This window comes from Triticum dicoccoides, chromosome 4B (genome assembly GCF_002162155.2).
Source record: "Triticum dicoccoides isolate Atlit2015 ecotype Zavitan chromosome 4B, WEW_v2.0, whole genome shotgun sequence".
In the NCBI taxonomy this organism is placed as follows: Eukaryota; Viridiplantae; Streptophyta; class Magnoliopsida; order Poales; family Poaceae; genus Triticum; species Triticum dicoccoides.
In genome coordinates, this window is record NC_041387.1 from 560,247,957 (window position 1) to 560,270,470 (window position 22,514).

The 22,514-nt window shown below is 48.0% G+C and overlaps 1 long non-coding RNA gene across 1 annotated transcript; it reads right to left on the reverse strand.

The window, feature by feature from the left end:
• Positions 1-19,152: 19,152 nt before the first annotated feature.
• LOC119293883 lies at positions 19,153-19,654 on the reverse strand. The gene is made up of 3 exons (XR_005143246.1): positions 19,553-19,654; positions 19,252-19,464; positions 19,153-19,185 (listed from the first exon to the last, which is right to left on the reverse strand). It is a non-coding gene; the product is annotated as an uncharacterized LOC119293883 (long non-coding RNA).
• Positions 19,655-22,514: the final 2,860 nt, after the last annotated feature.

A 22,514-nucleotide genomic window follows, 5' to 3' on the forward strand; every position in this document is an offset into this window, starting at 1 on the left:
AATTAACATTGGTTGAAAGGTGCGCCCGAAATATGGGTTGGGTTGCACGACCAATGTCAGAATGGTGATTCAATAATCAATAGCCTAAGAATGAACTTTCGACCATTAACTAAAAAAATAGGGTTGCTAGAAGGAAAGAATCCAAACAACACCCTTCACTTGTTGGAATTAACACGGGAACCAAGAAAGAATGGTGATGGTGAGAAGTATTTCTATGTCAAGAATTCTCAAGAGGTGGAACAATTCTCAGAACATTCTTGACATAAAGGATGGTAATACTCCAAGGTAAAGAAGAACAATTGCTGGATAGCAAGGAACTCAAGGTATAACACCAAGTATGAACAAGCTTGTGTTGGTGGGAAGGCAATAAAGTGGTCGATGATAATACAATTCATCGAGGGCAAGGATGGTATTTCTCATCATGAATTCAATTGATATCCTGGATGAGCTCAGAATGTTGATGATCACGACACCTTTGTCGCGAGAGTTCATGAAGATGTAATCGATCGGCGACGACATCAAGTCAAAGTAATGATGAAGTGAAAGGTTATTGGAACCAAGGGTACGACACAACTCGAAACCAAGCTTGTTGTTCAAGGCGAAATGGTATGATGATGAGGATCGACGTAAGGTTAGTTCATCGTCGAAAATTGTGCTCCGAGAAGAAGGACCGGGTAGCACAGTTAAAATCATCACGACAATGATATAGCCAAACAGGCTAGGAATGGCGTGATCGGGTACAAACTCATACTTATAGAAGCTTACTGAAGAGTTGTTGAACCGTAGTGCGGACTCGGTTCCGTTATCGATGTCTTTGAGTGTTTATTAACTCAGAGCCCGTGAAAAATTGGAATCAGTGGGAAGGTAGCACTTGATGAAGAACTCACAAGGAGTTATGCAGTTCCATGATAATCTCGAGATACCAGGGGGGTAATACTCGACACAAGATCAAAGTAAAGGTTGGACTGGTGTATTGATCCATAGGAGACAATTGTTTTAACTTGTCCGAGAAATGAGATCAAAGAAGAACAATCATGGTCGGAACCACGGTTGCAAGGGATCAATTCACAGATACCATATGTTAGTTATCAAGGAAATAGTTATTGTTACAAGAAGCTTCCATGATAGGATATACATCGCGTCCATGGGCATGAACACAAAGTTCAAGGTCGACTCCCACTTCTCCAATGCATACCCTTTCATTCACTTCTCGCTTTCGATGAAGTTATAGCGTTGAAATTTTATCTGGCAAAATACCAGAAGAGTACGACTCGTGAAAACTTTCGAGTTCACACATATTAAGGAAGGCATAGGTTCAACCCATCGGGGCATCTTAGAATCCTATACCAGAATCTTTTAGAAGTAAATAACTCAAGCTCGAAGGCAGAGCAGGGTTGAGAAAGCAGATGATACAATTTACCAAAGGCATTATGTATCCGAGAAAAGGCTCACAAGTTTATTGAATATGAAGGGCGTTGTCAGATAAAATCCAACAAAGGATCTGGTGGTCCACAAGGGATCTGACGTGAGCATCGGTACTCAACTAGAGGAAGCAGATTATAGAAACAACTGACTAACTCAATTGTCAAATGCAAAGGAATTATGATTTCCAAATCAAGGGATCAGAAGCAATGCTCTGATTTGGGGTGGATAAGTTGAATAGTCGTAGGGTACAATCAAAGACAATTGGATTGGTCGAGAACCAATTCCAGTAAAAAGAATGGCAGCTCAGCCGGAAAAGTAATTTATAAGGATCAATGATGATTGCGTGTATTCGCAAACATATTGAGTCAACAGACTCAAAATGGTAATGACAAGGAATGTCAATATGACTACGAGACTTATGGGATTATCCATAATGCAAGCAAGCAAGAATTTCAAGAGCCAAAGGCCCCAAAGGATTTTCGGAAGATCGAATATTATTTCGAAGACTTTTGTGAAACACCTGAACAACTGGGGATGAGCAGATACTCGACAAGTGCGAGGATTTATTCGAAGGGGTATTCATGTGGCAAAGAACTGCTAGGCAGTAGGCACAAAGTATTCTCGGAACAATAGAGAAAACTTCGGGGTATCTTGTAATAACAAGATCAATGGGGGATGATCGTAAGAATGGCAAGTGTAAGTAGTTATCCATACGGATTTATCGGTGGTCAGGAATAGCCAAAGTGATGGGCACAAGTCTCGAGAGAACATCAGAGAGTATCTTCGGAATCTTCTGATGTAGCAGGCGATCCTCTGCAATAAGGGGCTCTTCGGGTGGATGCGATCACGAGATCCTAATCTTAGAGTTAGCAAATTCATTTAACCCGAATAGTAGAGAGATCAGAGTCCCAAAGTATAGACAAGGAATAAAAGATCCTAATACCACCCGATGGCGACGTGGGCCCGTAAGGCACACAGCCAAGTTAGTAAAAGTTTTTGCAATGTCTAGACTCGACTTCGGCCAAGGAGTGTGGAAGGGGGATTCCTACAGGCAGTCGGCTCTGATACCAACTTGTGACGCCCCCGATTCAATCGTACACTAATCATGCACGCAAACGTGTACGATCAAGATCAAGGACTCACGGGAAGATATCACAACACAACTCTAAAATAAAATAAGTCATACAAGCATCATAATACAAGCCAGGGGCCTCGAGGGCTCGAATACAAGTGCTTGATCATAGACGAGTCAGCGGAAGCAACAATATCTGAGTACAGACATAAGTTAAACAAGTTTTCCTTAAGAAGGCTAGCACAAACTGGGATACAAATCGAAAGAGGCGCAGGCCTCCTGCTTGGGATCCTCCTAAACTACTCCTGGTCGTCGTCAGCGGGCTGCACATAGTAGTAGGCACCTCCGGTGTAGTAGTCGTCATCGACGGTGGCGTCTGGCTCCAGGGCTCCAGCATCTGGTTGCGACAACCAGGTAGAAGGGAAAGGGGAAACGAGGGAGAAAAGCAACCGTGAGTACTCATCCAAAGTACTCGCAAGCAAGGAGCTACACTACATATGCATGGGTATATGTGTAAAGGGGCCATATCGGTGGACTGAACTGCAGAATGCCGGAATAAAAGGGGGATAGCTAATCCTGTCGAAGACTACGCTTCTGGCAGCCTCCGTCTTGCAGCATGTAGAAGAGAGTAGATTGAAGTCCTCCAAGTAGCATCTCCAAGTAGCATCTCCAGTCGCATCGCATAGCATAATCCTACCCGGCGATCCTCCCCTCGTCGCCCTGTGGAAAAGCGATCACCGGGTTGTCTGTGGAACTTGGAAGGGTGTGTTTTATTAAGTATCCGATTCTAGTTGTCATAAGGTCAAGGTACAACTCCAAGTCGTCCTGTTACCGAAGATCACGGCTATTCGAATAGATTAACTTCCCTGCAGGGGTGCACCACATAGCCCAACACGCTCGATCCCATTTGGCCGGACACACTTTCCTGGGTCATGCCCAGCCGCGGAAGATCAACACGTCGCAGCCCCACCTAGGCAAAACAGAGAGGCCAGCACGCCGGTCTAAACCTAAGCGCACAGGGGTCTGGGCCCATCGCCCATAGCACACCTGCACGTTGCGTGGGCGGCCGGAAGCAGAACTAGCCCCCTTAATACAAGAGCAGGCTTACGTTCCAATCCGGAGCGCGCCGCTCCGTCGCTGACGTCTGAAGTGCTTCGGCTGATACCACGACGTCGGGATACCCATAACTACTCCCGCGTAGATGGTTAGTGCGTATAGGCTCGTAGCCAACTCAGATCAAATACCAAGATCTCGTTAAGCGTGTTAAGTATCCGCGAACGCCGAACAGGGCCCGGCCCACCTCTCTCCTAGGTGGTCTCAACCTGCCCTGTCGCTCCGCCACAAAGTAACCGTCGGGGACCGTCGGGAACCCAGGCCCACCTCTACCGGGATGGAGCCACCTGTCCTTTCAGCCCCCAACTCCGAACAGTTTCACAGGTAATGTAACAGTGTACAGTATATAGTATATGCCCGTGATCACCTCCCGAGTGATCACGGCCCGATAGTATAGCAAGGCAGACTGACCAGAGTGTAGGGCCAATGATGATAAACTAGCATCCTATACTAAGCATTTAGGATTGCGGGTAAGGTATCAATGACTGTAGCAACAATGACAGGCTATGCAATAGAATAGGAGTAACCAAACAATAACATGCTACACTACTCTAATGCAAGCAGTATAGAGAAGAATAGGCGATATCTGGTGATCAAGGGGGGGCTTGCCTGGTTGCTCTGGCAAGAGAGAGGGGTCGTCAACTCCGTAGTCGAACTGGTCAGCAGCAGCGTCGATCTCGTAGTCTACCGGAGAGAAGAGGGGGGAAGAAATAATGAATACAGAGCAAACAAAGCACCACAAAATATATCAAGGCAATACGCGGTGTTCAGTGTGCCCTAACGCGGTAGTAGGTGATACCGGTGAAGGGGGGAAAACCCCCGGGAAAGTATTCCCGGTGTTTCGTGTTTTCGGGCAGAGGAGCCGGAGGGGGAAAGTTGCGGGTTCGATAGGTTAGGGGGGTGTGGCGGACGAACGGACGGCGTATCCGGAATCGTCTCGTCGTTCTGAGCAACTTTCATGTACAAAGTTTTTCCATCCGAGCTACGGTTTATTTTGTATTAATTTTAAAATATTTAAATCATTTTAAGAATTTTAATTAATTTAATTTAATTCAACATTATCCATAACAGTGTTTGCTGACGTCATCATGACATCAACAGTCAACAGAGGTGTTGACTAGTCAAACTGACGTGTGGGCCCTAGTGGGACCCACCTGTCATACACTGTTAGGTTGATTAGGGTTTAGGTTAAACTAATTACTGTTTAAGTAAACTAACTAGTTAATTAGATTAATTTAAACATGATTAATTAACTTTATTAATCCACTAATTAATTAATTAATTAATTAATTAATAATTTATTTTTATTTTATTTCCCTTTTTTTATTAAAACGTTCTGGGCTGGGCCCCGTTTGTCATAGGGTCATTGGACCAATGCGGGTTAGCGGGCAACGGGTGTCGGGCACCAGCCCGAGCGGTTCGGCATGCGCGCGAACCCGGCGACGGGCGCCGCGGGCGTGGCCGAAGCCTGAGCGGCGACCAGCGTGCGGGGGCGGCACAGCAAGGCCCCCAGGCCGCAGTGGCAACGAGGCCGAGGGCGGGGTGCGCGAGCTGCGGCGGCGAAGGCGGGGATCAGGGGCGGAGCAGAGCTCCGGGGCGCACGGCCGTCGACGATAAGGCGAGGAGGGGCGTGGCCGTGCGTAGCCCTGGCTAGGCAGGGCGGCGCGGGGTCGGCGGTGACCAACAGGGGCGCGGCCACGGTGGGCGCGCACTGGAAGGAGGCTGCGGGCGTGTGTGCGCGCGGTGGCGCACCGAGGGAGGCGCGGGGACAAGGGAAGGAGGAGGGCGGAGGTGAGCGCGGCGGGGCTCACATTGGGGCGTAGGGTCTAGGGCAGCGGGCGTGATGGAGGTCGAGGAAGGCCGTTGTGGAGGAGGACGGGGTCGACGTCGACGCAGGGGAAGCAGGCCGGCGTGGACGACGAGGCGACGGCGTTTCGGGGAAGACGGTGAGGGGCTTCGGCGGCGCGGTCCTCGTGCGGCGGGGGCGAGGTAGCTCCGGGCGGGGTCCCGCGTCAGCATGGTCGTGGACGGGCGGAAGGGCGCCGGTGGGGCGACAGGAGGGGGCCGGCTCCGCGAGGGAGGTGACGGCGACGCCGAGGCGGCGATGGGGCGATGGGATCGGGGGGTTGCCCCGATCCAGATCGGGGAAGGGCGAGAGGGAGGAGTGGAACGAGTGGGGGGATCGGGGGAGCAGTGGGGGTTAGGGTTTCCGTCAGTGGACCGAGGGGGTTAAGTGGGGTGGCCGGCTGGGCCATGGTCCAGCGGGGGGGTGTCTCTTCTATTTCTTTTTTTTTGTTCTTTGTTAGTTTTGTTTTCTGTTTTTATATTTTATTTTCTTTTATTTTTTTTATTTGTAGTTTCATTTATCTTTAGTTTTATAAAATTTACCCCTAGTGCCTAAATTTGTACTAATCAACAAACTATTGTGGGATTAATTATTGACCCATAATAAAATAGTTTTAGCATTCTATAAATTCAATAGGCATTTGTTTAATTGTTTTACTACTGTTTTAATCGTTCTAGAGCCTTTAAACATTTTATCAAAGTTTGGTTTCTCCACCATAATTACTTACGATTTATTTGACACAACCCGAACATTTTAGTTTTAATTTTTGAAAACTTTTGTTGTTTGCCTGATTTTAAATTGAATTCAAATCGGTTTCGAACTAATGCGAGATTAACCATAGTAATCGAGGTGACGTGGCATCATTAGTGGAGGATTACTGTAGCGTAACTATCCGGGCGTCACATATCACAAGTGGCAATATAAAGTGATGTTCTTTTGCATTAAGATTTCGTGCATCCAACCATAAAAGCACATGACAACCTCTGCTTCCCTCTGCGAAGGGCCTATCTTTTACTTACTGTCTTCTGCAAGAGTCATGGTGATCTTCACCTTTCCTTTTTATTTTTATCCTTTGGCAAGCACCTCGTGTTGGAAAGATCCTGATATATATATATCCAATTGGATGTAAGTTAGCATGAACTATTATTGTTGATATTACCCTTGAGGTAAACGGTTGGGAGGCAACACTATAAGCCCCTATCTTTCTCTGTGTCCGATTAAAACTCCATAACCATAAGTATTGCGTGAGTGTTAGCAATTGTGAAAGATTAAATTATAGTTGAGTATGTGGACTTGATAAAAAGCTCTTATATTGACTCTTTCCAATGTTATGATAAATTGCAATTGCTTCAATGACTGAGATTATAGTTTGTTAGTTTTCAATGAAGTTTCTGAATCATACTTGACAATGTGAATAGATTGTTACTTGAGCATAAGGAATCATATGACAATATATATATATATATAGTGTGTGTGTGTGTGTGATGTTATAAGAATAATCATGATGCCCTCATGTCTGTATTTTATTTTTATCGACACCTCTATCTCTAAACATGTGGACCTATTTTTCGATTTCGGCTTCCGCTTGAGGACAAGCGAGGTCTAAGCTTGGGGGAGTTGATACGTCCATTTTGCATCATGCTTTTATATCAATATTTATTGCATTATGGGCTGTCATTACACGTTATTCACAATATTTATGGCTATTCTCTCTTATTTTACAAGGTTTACATGAAGAGGGAGAATGCCGGCAGCTGGGATTCTGGGCTGGAAAAGGAGCAAATATTAGAGACCTATTCTGCACAGCTCCAAAAGTCCTGAAACTCAACGAAAGTCATTTTGGGAATTAATAAAAAATATTGAGCGGAAGAAGTACCAGAGGGGGCCCACACCCTAGCCACGAGGGTGGGGGCGCGCCCTACCCCCTGGGCGCGCCCCTGCCTCATGGGCCCCTTGGCAGCCCTCCGGTGCCCATCTTCTGCTATATGAAGTCTTTTACCCTGGAAAAAATCATAAGCAAGCTTTCGGGACGAAACTCCGCCGCCACGAGGCGGAACCTTGGCGGAACCAATCTAGGGCTCCGGCAGAGTTGTTCTGCCGGGGAAACTTCCCTCCGGGAGGGGGAAATCATCACCATCGTCATCACCAATGATCCTCTCATCGGGAGGGGGTCAATCTCCATCAACATCTTCAGCAGCACCATCTCCTCTCAAATCCTAGTTCATCTCTTGTATCCAATCTTTGTACCAAAACCTCGGATTGGTACCTGTGGGTTGCTAGTAGTGTTGATTACTCCTTGTAGTTTATGCTAGTTGGTTTATTTGGTAGAAGACCATTTGTTCAGATCCTTAATGCATATTAATACCCCTCTGATCATGAACATGAATGTTCTTTGTGAGTAGTTACGATTGTTCCTGAGGACATGGGTGAAGTCTTGCTATTAGTAGTCATGTGAATTTGGTTTCGTTCGATATTTTGATGAGATGTATGTGTGTCTCTCCTCTAGTGGTGTTATGTGAACGTTGAATACATGACACTTCACCATTTTTTGGGCCTAGAGGAAGGCATTGGGAAGTAATAAGTAGATGATGGGTTGCTAGAGTGACAGAAGCTTAAACCCTAGTTTAGGAGTTGCTTCATAAGGGGCTGATTTGGATCCATATGTTTCATGATATGATTAGGTTTACCTTAATACTTCTTTTGTAGTTGCGGATGCTTGCAATAGGGGTTAATCATAAGTGGGATGCTTGTCCAAGAAAGGGCAGTACCCAAGCACCAGTCCACCCACGTATCAAATTATCAAAGTAACGAACGTGAATCATATGAGTGTGATGAAAACTAGCTTGACAATAATTCCCATGTGTCCTCGGGAGCGCTTTTCTCTATATAAGAACTTGTCCAGGCTTGTCCTTTGCTACAAAAAGGATTGGGCCACCTTGCTGCACCTTATTTACTTTCATTGCTAGTTACCCGTTACAAATTATCCTATCACAAAACTATCTGTTACCTACAATTTCAGTGCTTGCATAGAATACCTTAATGAAAACCGCTTGTCATTTCCTTCTGGTCCTGGTTGGGTTCAACACTCTTACTTATTGAAAGGACTACGATAGATCCCCTACACTTGTGGGTCATCAGAGGGTTAGCGCTCACCGGAATCCATCTAGGTGCGGCCTTTTGCGAGCGGTTCGCACCGTTCGAACGCGTGCACGATGCCGAGTCGGGTGGTGGTGGTGGCTCGCCCGGGGACGGCCGGAGACGGCGCCTACGTGGAGCACGGGCCGCGGTGGACTTCGGGCGCTCGACGGCGATCGTGCTTCGGGACACGGCTCGTCGTGCGGAGCGGCTCTACGAGCGGCTGGTGCTCGCGCGCATCCATTGTCGCAGCCGATAGTAGGCGGGAGGCGACGAGCTCATCGGAGACGAGCTCGCGGCGGTAGCCGGAGCACTGGCCCATCGAGGACGGTGCCATGGGGAGCGGGAGGAGTAGTGGGCACGTGCAGTGGGTGCAGGCGGAGGTGCTGAGCACGACGGGGTGGTCGGCCGCGAGCTCTGCGAGCCGTGGCCACGGCGGCGAGCACCACCACGGCGATGAGCTCGGGTACGACGGGGGGAAGCAGCTACGGGGGAGAAGAGATGCGAGAGGAGAGGGGAAAGGAGCCGGAGCTCACCAGGAAGGCACAAGGAGGCCCGGCGACAACTTAGTAGCAGCAGGGGGTGGCCGGAGTGGACGGCGACGGTGACGACCGAAGCGGAGGAAGGTGGTGATCCGACGAGGCAGAGGGGCTCTGAGGTCCATGGCGTGGTCGCGGTCGTCGTGGTCGAGGACGAGGGAGGGCTCCTAGACGCAGGCGGATGGAGGACGGCCGCCGGTGGCCACGCGCACGGCGAGGCCGCGGCGACGGCTACACCTGGGACGGTGCGGCGCGGCAGATCTAGGGGAGGGGGAGAGAGAGGAGTAGTAAGCCAGGAGGGTGAGTGGGTGGATGAGAGCGGGGGGGAGCTCGAGGGGGCGCGGCTGTCGCCCTTATCCCCTCGGGACGACGCTAGTGAGGTGGTGTGGCGGGGACGCGTGGGAGGAGCCCCGGTCGGATGAACAGGGGAGGAAGAGAGCGACCGGGAAGGTGGGCCGCCTAGGTTGGACTGGCTGGTACGGATGGGCCAAGGCCCAAGGAGGCAGGGGCTTCCTTTCCTTTTTATTTTTTCTGTGTTTTTCTTTTACACAGAGGGTTTTATAATATTTGGGGCGCTGAAATGATTTTTGTAAAATCTGGGAATTGTCCACATAAATACCATGCAATGTTTGGCACTACCACAAAAAGTTCGGAAGAAGTTTGAATTTTTATAGATTAAAAAGGCATTTAATCTATTTTTCTAGCCACTGAATTAAATAGTTTAGTGCACTTAAACACTTTGAAAAAATGTTGGTTCACTACCAATGTTAGTTATGGATTATTTGGCACATGATGAACATTTTAGGTTTCAAGTCTGACAAATATGAATTTTTGACTTTAGATTGGATTTGAATTTGAATTGTGATTTGGATCAAGTGAAGATTAGCAACAATAATGTGATGATATGGCACCATTAACAAGGGATTACTGCAGATGACACTGGGGGTGTTACATATCTCCTCCACTACAAGAAATCTCGTCCCGAGATTTAAGTGGGGAAGTAAAGGGTAGCTTCAGGAGAACTGACCCTTATAGGGTTAATTATCTGGTGGATAATTCAGGGAGTGTGGCAGAAGTATCTCTCAAATTTAAACTTAAGAAAACATTAAGAGCAAGGTAAGAAGGTACAATAAGAATATTCAAGCGAATGAACAAATGATCGATACCTGAATAGCGTGTGAGAAGGGGGTTCAGAGTATCATGTATAGATCATCTCTTGGAGGGTGGCTCGTGATAACTCACAAAGCCAGGAGCATATGATACTTCGAACTCAAGGATATACAGGAGAATCAGGTTTTGATCATGTGGAATTGTGAGGGGGGTGTTGATGAAAAGTAGGGAGAACGGTGGCATCTTACCGGTCACGACAACAAGGTGTGTCAGAGGATAGCCTGTCAGTTATGTCGGCGACAACATCGATACCAAGGGCGAGGGACGAAGAGAACCATTTTCCTGCTCATTGAACGAGGCGGACCAATAGGCAAAGTTCTCGTCCATCGGTGGTTACCGGAATGTCATCAACATTAGTAACAGGGTCATACTGACTGAATTGTACCTCGAGGTGTTTTCATAAGCAGGGAATTGTTTCTGCTTATATCATCCAGATCATAAGAAAGGTTAAACAAACCAATGGAAAGGAAAAAATGATTAGTTGATTATTCAAATTAATCAATGGGAAGGAAAATGTGTTTACACACAAAAATTGGGAGTATATCCTTCCCAGGAAAAAAGGCGGAGCAGGAAATACATGACAGGACAGCAAGTTCAAAAGCATTTAGATAATGGGGCGAGGGAAGAATCAGGATATACCCATACAACAGTGTGAGGGTAATTGAATGAGAAACATTTTGTATTATGCTTCCGATGTTCTTGTAGATATTCGGAATACCACAGTCATGCTTCGATGTAGCAACGATATGGTGTCAAGTAAAGATTGGGTTCAAAGATCTCAAAAGATACCGAGAAACAATTCAAAGATTATCTCGGAACTTAAGGAATAACCAAGCACAATCTGTGTTGGCAGAAAGTCAAGATGTCATCGATGATATCACAAATCATCGAGGGGTGGGGATGGTATTTCTAGCCATGAATTCAATTGACATCTCTAAAGAAGCCAAAGTGTTGACAGTGATCACGAAATTTTTTGTCGAGAGACTCTATGAAGATGCCATCAAGCAGAAAAGCAAGGATGAAGTGAAAGGCTATGAGAACCACGGATTCGACACAAGCGCGAAGTCAAGCTTGTTGTTCGAGGTGAAATGATAAGATGAGGAAGATTGACGTAAGCTTAGCTCATCGTCGGAAGTTTCTCCAGGCATAAAGACCAGGTAGCACAGTTAAAACTTGACACAATAAAGATATAGCTGATCAGGCTAGGAATGATGTGATATGGTATAAAACTTCCCAATATCAAGTACTAGGTGTAATGCCGGAAGGTAAATCGGAGTAGAGGTTGGACTGGGAAAATGATTTGCAGAGGATAAGTATTTTAACTTATCCGGTAAATGGAATCAAGGAGGAAATATGGTCGGAACCACGATTGCAAAGGATCAATTCATAGATACAAGACGAGCTTGTACCAAAGAAATGATTATTTTTTTACGAGCAGCTTCCATGATAAGTTCTACATCGGGTCCATGGGCATGAACACAAAGGTTCGAGGTCGACTCTCACTTCTTCAATGCATAACCTTTAATTCACTCCTTGTTTTCGAAGAAATCATAGTGCAGAGGATTTATTTGGTGAAGTACAAGAAGAGTAAGACTCGTGAGAACTCTCGGGTTCACACGGATTATGCAAGGCATAAGTTCAACCCATCGAGGCATTTTTACGAATCTATACAACCATGAACCAAGCAAAAGATACGAGTTCGAAAGTAGAGTATCGAAGTCAATGCAGATGATACAATTTACCGATGGTATCATGTATCAAGGAAAAACTCACAAGACTTTGACACTGTCGGATAACAACTCAACAATGGATCTGGCGATTCACGACAGAGTTGATGTGAGTATCGGTAATCAATCAGATGAAGAAGGGATGCAAAGGCATCGGCTTATAGAAACGTCTGAATGATTCAATGCTTGGGTACAAAGGAATTATGATTTCAAGACAAAGGATCAGAAGCAGAGGCTCTGTGAGGGAGTCCTGGATTAGGGGGTATCTGGACAGCCGGACTATATACTTTGGCCGGACTGTTGGACTATGAAGATACAAGACTGAAGACTTTGCCCCGTGTCCGGATGGGACTCTCCTTTGCGTGGAAGGCAAGCTTGGCTATTCGGATGTGTAGATCTCCTTCTCTGTAACTGACTTTGTGTAACCCTAGCCCCCTCCGGTGTCTATATAAACCGGAGGGTTTAGTCCATAGGGCAAGAACAATCATAATCATAGGCTAGCTTCTAGGGTTTAGCCTCTACGATCTCGTGGTAGATCAACTCTTGTAATACTCATATCATCAAGATCAATCAAGCAGGAAGTAGGGTATTACCTCCATCGAGAGGGCCCGAACCTGGGTAAACATCATGTCCCCAGCCTCCTATTACCATTAGCCTTAGACGCACAGTTCGGGACCCCCTACCCGAGATCCGCCGGTTTTGACACCGACATTGGTGCTTTCATTGAGAGTTCCATTGTGCCGTCGCGATAAGGTTTAATGGCTCGCCTTGTTGTCAAGGACAACATCACCTCCGGAGGAACCCTGGCTATAGGCCAGACCCTCCGGCTGGGCGGCTTCGTCATGACCGCCCGATCGGCCTCCACGCCGACGACGACTTCTCAGGTCATCGAGAACAGCCTCCACGCTAGCTACGAACTCGCCAAGCAGATGGACCCAATAGAGCTCTCCTCCCTGAATGAGCTCTTGGATCGCATCGCTGCCCTGGGAGTCGCTATAGACTATGATTGGATCGGGCTTAAACCCGATCAAAGGGAGGTTAACTCTCCGCCGGTCACCCATCAGATAGCGGTGGTAGAGAAACAACGCAGAGATTCTTCCTCTATTCTGAGGATGAACTATGTCCGGATTCCCGATCTCTTTGAGTCGGATACCCGTCTATGGGAGGACATGGCCCAGGATCCGAACTTAGAATCGGGTAGCGGGCTAGGTAAATTGGGCAATATCCTGGAGTCCGAGCTTTCGGGCTCAGAAACTCCTCTGCCCCTGGGTTTCAGATCGGGTCAGGGTTCGGACTTAAATCTACCCACCCACCCAGATACAAGCGATCTTTCCCACATTAGACAAGAGCCCTAAGAGACAGTACATCACTTCTGGGCCAGATTCCTCTGTAATGAATAAGGTTAAGGACTGTCGTGAGGAAGATGCAATCTCATTCTTCTGCACAAATTGCACGGTCAAGGGAATTCTCAACGCCATAAGTCGCCGTGATATAGTACACTTTGCTGACTTGGCGGCCCTAGTACAGAAGTACTGAGCGATGGAAAGCGCTTGGAAAACCCACACAAAATTCTTGGACCCTCCGGCTCTCACTAAATCCCTCGTCCGAACTAAAAGGGTGCGCTCCCATAAGCCACCCAATCCAATCACCAAAAAGCCAAAGCCCCTCACTGGGCGTGGAACCGTACTGGAGGGATGGCTCAATGGGCCATGTAAAATTCACAGTACACTGGATACTATACCAACACACTGCCTTAGAGCATGTTGGGTACTCCGGCAGGTGTCCAAGAGCGGCGAGGACCTCCTCGTTAATAATGCCGCAGAACCACATCCCACGGAGGATAACAATACAGTACTAACAGTCTTTGAGACTTTCACCTCAAACAATAGGCATAAGCGAGCACTCCGCAGCCTTGCCGAAGTCTGCCACGTTGCAGCAACAAATCCATGGAACGACACAGCTATAACTTTCAATGCCAGTGATGGACCTAAATTCCAAACAGTTCGGGCAACAGCCGCATTAGTCCTTAGTCCAATTGTGGACGGTTTCCGGCTTACTAAAGTGCTCATGGACGGCGGCAGCGGATTAAACCTCATCTACGAGGAAACTCTTAACAAGATGGAAATAGACAAGAGCCGCATTGAGCAAAGCAGCACGACCTTCAGGGGAATCATCCCTAGTCGGGAGGCACGATGTGCAGGAAAAATCACACTTGATGTGGTAATCGGCACGCCGGAGAATTATAGATCCGAAGAAATCATATTCCAAGTGGCCCCGTTCAGTAGCGGATACCACGCCCTTTTAGGGCGGGATGCATTCACGAGCTTTCAAGCTATACCCCATTACGGGTACATGAAGCTCAAGATGCCAGGGCCCAATGGAATCATCACTCTAGCTAGTGATCCGAACATAGCACTCCGCGCGGAAAACAAAACCGCTGCACTAGCCCTCGAGGCATTATCCGAAGCCCTCGCAGCTGAGGAACTTACCATGCTGCGCTCCATAGTGGATAGGGACGATGTGATACTCGACAAACGGCCCAAATCCACCTCTTTCAAACCAGCGGACGAAATAGTCAAATTCCAGGTCCACCCAACGGACCCTACAAAAACAGCATCAATTGGGACACAGCTGAACCCCACAATAGACGCCGCACTACGAGAGTTCTTGCACGAGAATTGGGACATCTTCGCCTGGAATCCTTCAGACATGCCAGGTATCGCACGCAGGCTGGCCGAGCATAGCCTAAACATACAAAAGGGATACAAGCTGGTCAAGCAGACTCTTCGGCGCTTTTCAGAACCCAAATGACAAGCCATGGGAGAAGAACTAGCCAAGTTACTCGAGGCCGGATTCATCAGAGAAATAAAACATACGGACTGGCTAGCAAACCTGGTGATGGTACCAAAGAAGGACAAATCATGGCACCTATGTGTCGACTTCAAGGACCTTAATAAGGCTTGCCCAAAGGATCCCTTCCCACTACCCCACATCGATCAAATAATCGACACTACCGCAGGACACGACTCACTGTGTTTCCTCAATGCATACTCTGAATACCACCAAATCAAGATGGCGGAGTCCGACCAAGCCGCAACGGAATTCATTACTCCATACGGCCCCTTCTGTTTCAACGCCATGCCCTTCGGGCTCAAAAATGCTGGTGCAACCTATCAGCGCATGATTCAGACATGCTTGGAAACACAAATCGGCAAAACAGTGGAGGCATACGTAGACGACGTGGTCATCAAGACCAGACACGTCGAATCCTTAATAGACGACTTGAGGCTTACGTTCGATAATCTCCGAACATATGACATCAAGCTCAATCCGGAAAAATGCGTCTTCGGCGTACCGGCCGGAAAGCTTTTGGGCTTCATTGTTTCCAATAGAGGAATTGAAGCGAATCCGGTTAAAATCCGAGCTCTGTCACAGTTGGCTACCCCAGCAGACCTAAAGCAAATCCAGAAATTAACTGGATGTGTGGCCGCCTTAAGCCGCTTTATCTCCCGATTAGGGGAAAAGGCATTACCTCTCTATCGCCTTCTTCAACGCACCAACCACTTCGAGTAGACGGATGCGGCTATGCCCGGACTGGAAGAAATAAAGGCCATCTTGGCCAGCAACCCAATCCTGGCCGCACCAAGTATTGGTGAACCCATGCTGTTATATATAGCTGCTACACATCAGGTTGTAAGCGCAGCGCTCGTCGTCGAACGAGAGATGGACGGACATAAATTCCCGCTTCAAAAGCCGGTATACTATGTATCCACTGTCCTAACTCCATGCAAATCATGGTACCCACATTACCAAAAGATAGCATACGCGGTCTTCATGGCATCCCAAAAACTATGACACTACTTTCAAGAGTGTTCAATCATGGTGGCCTCCGAAGTACCACTCAATGACATAATAAATAACCGCGATGCTACGGGCTGGATTGCCAAATGCGCTATCAAGCTCCTCCTGTTCGACATAATATACAAACCACGGCAAGCCATTAAGTCGCAAGTACTGGCCAACTTCGTCGGCGAATGGACGGAAGCCGAACTCCCTAAAGAGTACGGCGCGTACTCCAATTGGATCATACACTTTGACGGCTCCAAGATGCTGGCTGGTCTAGGGGCGGGCATTGTCCTAACATCCCCCACAGGAGATACAGTCCAATATGTACTTCAAATACTATACACAGATTCCAACAATGCAACCGAATATGAGGCTCTGTTGCACGGTCTTCGTATGGCAGTCTCCATGGGCATCCAACGCCTAGAAGTGCGCGGGGATTCAAACATCGCAATATCTCAAATAAATGGAGACTTTGATGCCAAGGACCCAAAAATGGTGGCCTACCGCAATGTCGTTCTAAAAATGTCAGCTCAGTTCGAGGGGCTCGAATTCCACCACGTGGTAAGAGAAAACAATCAAGCGGCGGATATCCTTGCCCGTATTGGCACTAAGCGCGACCCCATCCCACCTAACATCTTCCTAGAAAGGTTGTTCAAGCCATCCGTGGTATGGGAAGGGGAGACCGGCAATTTCAGTCCGGATCCGAAGACAACCCTAGACTCCGAACACTCTGACATAATCGGAGGCTCTGCCATCGAAATAACACCATCGGCCCACGAGATCATGGCTATAATCGCCCCGTGGACCGAACCCTTCTTAGCCTACCTAAATAGGCAAGAACTCCCCAAGGATCAAAATGAGGCACATTGCATTGTGCGGCGCTCTAAAGCCTACAAAGTCCACGAGGGAGAGCTTTACAAGAAAAGCGCGACTGGAGTGCTCCAAAGGTGCATCTCCGAAGAGGAAGGACGGCAGCTTTTGATAGAAATTCATGCCGGACTCGGCGACAACCATGCCGCAGCTCGAGCTCTCGTAAGCAAGGCCTTCCATACAGGTTTCTTCTGGCCGACAGCCCGAGCGGACGCACAGGACCTCGTCCAACATTGCGTCGGTTGCCAGCTTTTTGCCAATCAAAGCCATATGCCGCCTACCGCTCTCCAAACAATCCCCATAACCTGGCCCTTTGCGGTATGGGGGCTCGATATGGTTGGACCCCTTAAAGGAGGAAGCCATAAGAAAAAATATTTGTTGGTCATGGTAGATAAATTCACCAAATGGATAGAGGCCAAGCCAGTTAAAACGGCCGAATCCGGACCAGTGATAGACATTATATCCGAAAGTCTTACACTGTTACGGTGTTCCTCACAACATCATCACCGATAATGGCTCCAACTTTACAGCCAATGAGGTGAAAACATGGTGCGGCAAGATGGGTATTAAGCTAGATTATGCCTCTGTCTATCACCCACAAACAAACGGTCAAGTCGAACGAGCAAATGGTCTTATTATGAGCGGCATCAAACCCAGACTAGTGCGATCTTTGAAGGAATCAGATTCGCACTGGGTCGAGGAGCTTGACTCTGTACTATGGGGGCTGCAGACCACGCCCAATCGTACCACCGGATACACACCATTTTTCATGGTGTATAGCGTAGAGGCAGTGTTGCCCTGCGATATCATTCATGATTCACCTAGAGTGCGCATGTACGAAGAGAGAGAAACCGAGCTAGATCGGCAGGACAGTTTAGATGCCCTAGAGGAGGAGCGGGACGTCGCGAAGGCCCATTCCGCATTTTATCAGCAGCAGGCTAGGAGGTATCAAAGTAGAGAAGTACGGGCCAAAATATATAACATTGGCGAACTCGTTCTACGCCTACCGGAGAAGAAAAAGGACAAGCTCAAGCCCAAGTGGGAGGGTCCCTTCATCATTGACAAAGTTCTCACCAGAGGAGTGTACCGTCTGCGTGATGCATCAGATAATTGACTCGAGCCAAACCCATGGAACGCGGCCAGACTCCGAAGATTCTACGCCTAGTGTCGGACTCTGTGTTTGTCTCCTCACCTCTGTTTTTACTTTTTTATGTACATATATCTTATTTCTCTCTCTTCTATATATATATATATATATATATATATATATATATATATATCTTTAAAAGGTTCAAGTATGCTTTGACCGCACACTCCTGCCGCACTATGCATGCTCAATATACCTGGGGGCTTCTTATACAGAAGCCTAACTTAATTGTCTTCTAGGCTTCATGCCCACCATATATGCGTCATTTCTCCATATGTGCCCTTTTTCACCATTATATGCATCGATATGACTTAAGTTTTGGCCAAGCTGGGTTGCCTGGCTCTTGTGTTTATGCCCTACGTTCCCGTTAATTCAGCTAGGGCATAAGGGGAGCACCTCTGTGATTGCTACTGCAGGGTCAGACGGATGTGTACCTCGGACTGGGTGAAGCCAAAAGCTAGCGTTCTTAAGGGAATATTCAGTAGGTGAACAAAAGATGTCTTTTACTTATTACAATACATGCCCCCAGATGTTTATATCCTGCGGCATTTTTCGCAGATCGGACATGCACATTAATGCATGCACACCCAGGGAAAGGAACCCTTAACGGAACTATTCTCCGTGGAAGATGTTTCTTACTACCCATGTAATATAACATAACTAGTTGGGTACTTGTCTGTTCAAGCACTTATGACCCCTACGCCTGGTTTCCACGCATACCCCGGTTTTTTACATAACCGCGCGGGTATTCGGATACACTCCAGACTATCGGGTCCAGAGGTTGAAGCGAAAAGGTCGGCCAAGACAAATGATTTACAATCCGGCTAGGGACAAAATATGTCCTTCGAAGTATAAAAGTCACTTAGACTGACTGAATTCTTCTTCTATACCATCCAACAGGCTGTCTAGCCTACAATCCTGTTGGGAATACTTTACGGCTAAAGAAACCTGGTCATATACCAGACTAACGGGAATCTCTGCCCCATCTGGCCCTGCAGGTCCGACCTCGGCCATATGGTTCGGGTCAGCCTTTGTGTATCGCGTCTTCACCATGGCCCAGGCTTCCCTTGCACCTTGTCGGTAGGCCGACACCTTCCATAATCGGAAGCGCCGCCGTGCTCCCTTGAGCATCTCCACAAGCTCTCACATGCCTCCTGGCAGGGATGCGGAAGGCCACAAGGCATGGGCAATACCTTGCATCACCTGCTGAACTTGCTCGTGCAGTTGTGAGAGTTCTTGGAGAAGATCGCCTGCAGATCCGGGCATCTCCTCTCCGGGATGACCTGTCAGCATACCTACAAATATAATTATGTTAGCGTGTTTCTTCCACAAACTGTTTAAAGGTTCGTTCAAGCACTTACTAAAAATGCCGCGTTGAAGCCACTTATTTTCCTTCACGGAGTCAGCAAGTTGGCCCCGGACATCCTTTAATTCAACGTCCAGCCTGGTCTTTGCGTCCTGGAGATCATTCTTCTCCCGTATACCTTTTGTAAGCACACACTCGCCAGCTTTCAGCTGTCATTGAGCATGAGGGTCATCCTCCGATACGATCTCCGGATTACTTCCGGGATTGTCTGCAGAATCTATTGTTAGATCTGCACGCATGCCGAATACTAAACTGGTATACGTCAGTACATTCTTTTTGATCAAGACGAAAGTTACCAGACGAGGCCTTCTGGGGCTCCTTCATTCCTGCAACTGCGGCCCGCAGTTGGGCTTTGCACTCTTCCAGCTCTTTAGATAGCTGGGTATTCTTCTCTTTAAGAACCTATGCACATAATTGATACTTAAATCAGTTGTGCCAACTGTTTCAAGTCTCAGGGGCTACTGATATATGTACTTATCAAATTTTCTTACCTGTATGTACTTTACATACTGGTCCATAGCTCTGGCAAGGCCATCTTGAGCAGCTCGGATGTACGCGTCCCCTGAGCTGAAGGCGTTGAACGCCTCTTCAGAGAAATTAGGGTCACGCAATGTGGCCCGTCGGCGCCTGTGATTCATGGCGCTCTCCACTTCGGAGTTCGTAATGGATAATCTATCTGCGTCCTCTATCGGAGGACTGTATGGCTTTGCCCCCGCGGTAACCTCCGCCCTAGTGTCCGGCTTCGGAGTCCGGTTGGTGGAGGCATGACCCGCAGGCTCTCCGGATGTAGTCCGGCGAGTGCTTTTTCTGCTAGGGAGCCATGGGCATTATTATATTTCAAAGGACAATAAATTGCGTAGCAGGTTTCTTAATCATACCTCTGCAACGACGTCTTAGTCCTGACCACTTTCCTTTTAAACTGACCTGGCTTTGGGGCTCCTTGTTGACGAGCCACCCCAGGTTCGGCGTGGCGTTCCGATGACCTTCACTGTACAACGCAGTCCAAGTACAGTAGGTAAGGTGCATAGAAGGTATCCTTCTTGTGAATTGGGACTCCGGTCATACTTACATGCGAGGCAGGGAGTAGGCCAGGATAATCAGCTATGATGGACACCAAGGCACCATCACAACTTAACTGATAAAAGTTCCTGTCGATGAGCCCCACAAATGTGTCCGGATCTTCTTCAAGTCCGGAGTCAAGGGCCCTGTCGGGGTCCTCTGGTTGTGGAGACGGGTTGTGAACCTCCCTCATGTCTCTTCGCAGTTCCTGCTAGGAATTGGCAAGGTAAATATTTGTGATAAGGAATGTGGAGAAGGGCTGGAATAAAAGATAGCAGCTCACCCAGCTTGGGGGTTGTACATGGAGAATCCATCCCTTGGTTTAATCCGGATGAACTCCTCCTCTTCTCCTTTGAATAAATCGTACAATATTTTTGCCAGAGCGGTGGCGGAATCCGGACCTTTATGGCCGCAGTGGGTGGCGTCGTCTTCTCCATTGAAGTGCCACATGGGTTTTCCCCGATACTGAAGTGGCTGCACCCCCCGCATTATGCATATTGACATAACTTCAATAATTGTCAGCCTTGATCCGGCCAGTGTCTTTATCCTGTCCATCAGGAAAAGGACCTCTCTGTTATCTTCCTCCTGGGGGCTCCGTGGGCGCCAGCTGAGGCGTTTCTTCAATGGGGCATTGGTAAACACAGGAAGGCCCATCCGAATAGGGTCTGGAAGGGGGACATCCTCCATGTAAAACCATTCTGAAGGCCAGTCTTCGGATGTCTTCTTCGGGGTACCGGACAAGTATCCGGTCCCGGCGATGCGCCATATTTCGGCTCCACCCACTTGATATATTGACCCCTCCTGAGTACGGGGCATGAGGCAAAATAGCCTCTTCCATAGCTCGAAATGAGCTTCGCAGCCCAGAAAGAGCTCGCAGAAGGCGATGTAGCCAGTGATGTGCAAGATGGAGGCGGGGGTAAAGTGATGCAGCTAGAGGCCATAAAACTCCAAGAGCCCATAGAGGAACGGATGGATTGGAAATCCGAGTCCCCTCAGCAAAAACGAGACAAGGCATACCCGATCCCCCTTGGATGGATTGGGAAAACTCTCCGGTTGCTCCCCCGCCATTATAGGTGGAAAGTCCGGCTCGGGCGGGGACCATGTATGCGGGCGGGAGAAACCCCTGGGTCTGCAACTCTACTAATCGGCTATGAGGAACAGAACACCTCTCCCAGTCGCCTGGCTTAGTGCTATGGGAGCGAGAGGAGGAGCCGTGACGACCGGCCATGATAGAATGGATTCTTCCGGGCGCGCTCTGATGAATGCTCGCGGGGGAAGGATGCTGTGATTTGGATCTGAGGATCCCCGTCTCTTTAAATAAGACGATTCACTTATAAGGTCAAGGTGGCAAATGTAAAAATGCCCCGACTTCTCGCATTAGCTCGACACGTGGAGATGGCCATTATTGCAGCACAAAAGCCGAGGAGTGCAATATTGATGGGAAGCCGGACACTGCTTGTTACAACAGGTACTCTGGAGAATGTGGAGAAGAACCTGCCTTGCAATGCCGAAGACAATCTGCGTGCCGGACTCATCATTGAAGCCTGGTTCAAGGGCTACTGAGGGAGTCCTGGATTAGGGGGTATCCAGACAGCCGGACTATATACTTTGGCCGGACTGTTGGACTATGAAGATACAAGACTGAAGACTTTGCCCCGTGTCCGGATGGGACTCTCCTTTGCGTGGAAGGCAAGCTTGGCTATTCGGATGTGTAGATCTCCTTCTCTGTAACCAACTTTGTGTAACCCTAGCCCCTCCGGTGTCTATATAAACCGGAGGGTTTAGTCCATAGGGCAAGAACAATCATAATCATAGGCTAGCTTCTAGGGTTTAGCCTCTACGATCTCGTGGTAGATCAACTCTTGTAATACTCATATCATCAAGATCAATCAAGAAGGAAGTAGGGTATTACCTCCATTAAGAGGGTCCGCACCTAGGTAAACATCGTGTCCCCAGCCTCCTGTTACCATTAGCCTTAGACGCACAGTTTGGGACCCCCTACCCGAGATCCGCCGGTTTTGACGCCGACACTCTGATCAAAAGATGAGTGAGTAGAATAGGCTTAGAGGTGTACCCAATCAAATCTGGACTGGGCAAGAACCAGCTCATATCTGGAAGGGTGTTTGAGCCGGAAAGAAAATTTCAAGGATTAATTGATTATTGCGAGTATTCGCACACACGCTGAATCTATAGGAATAG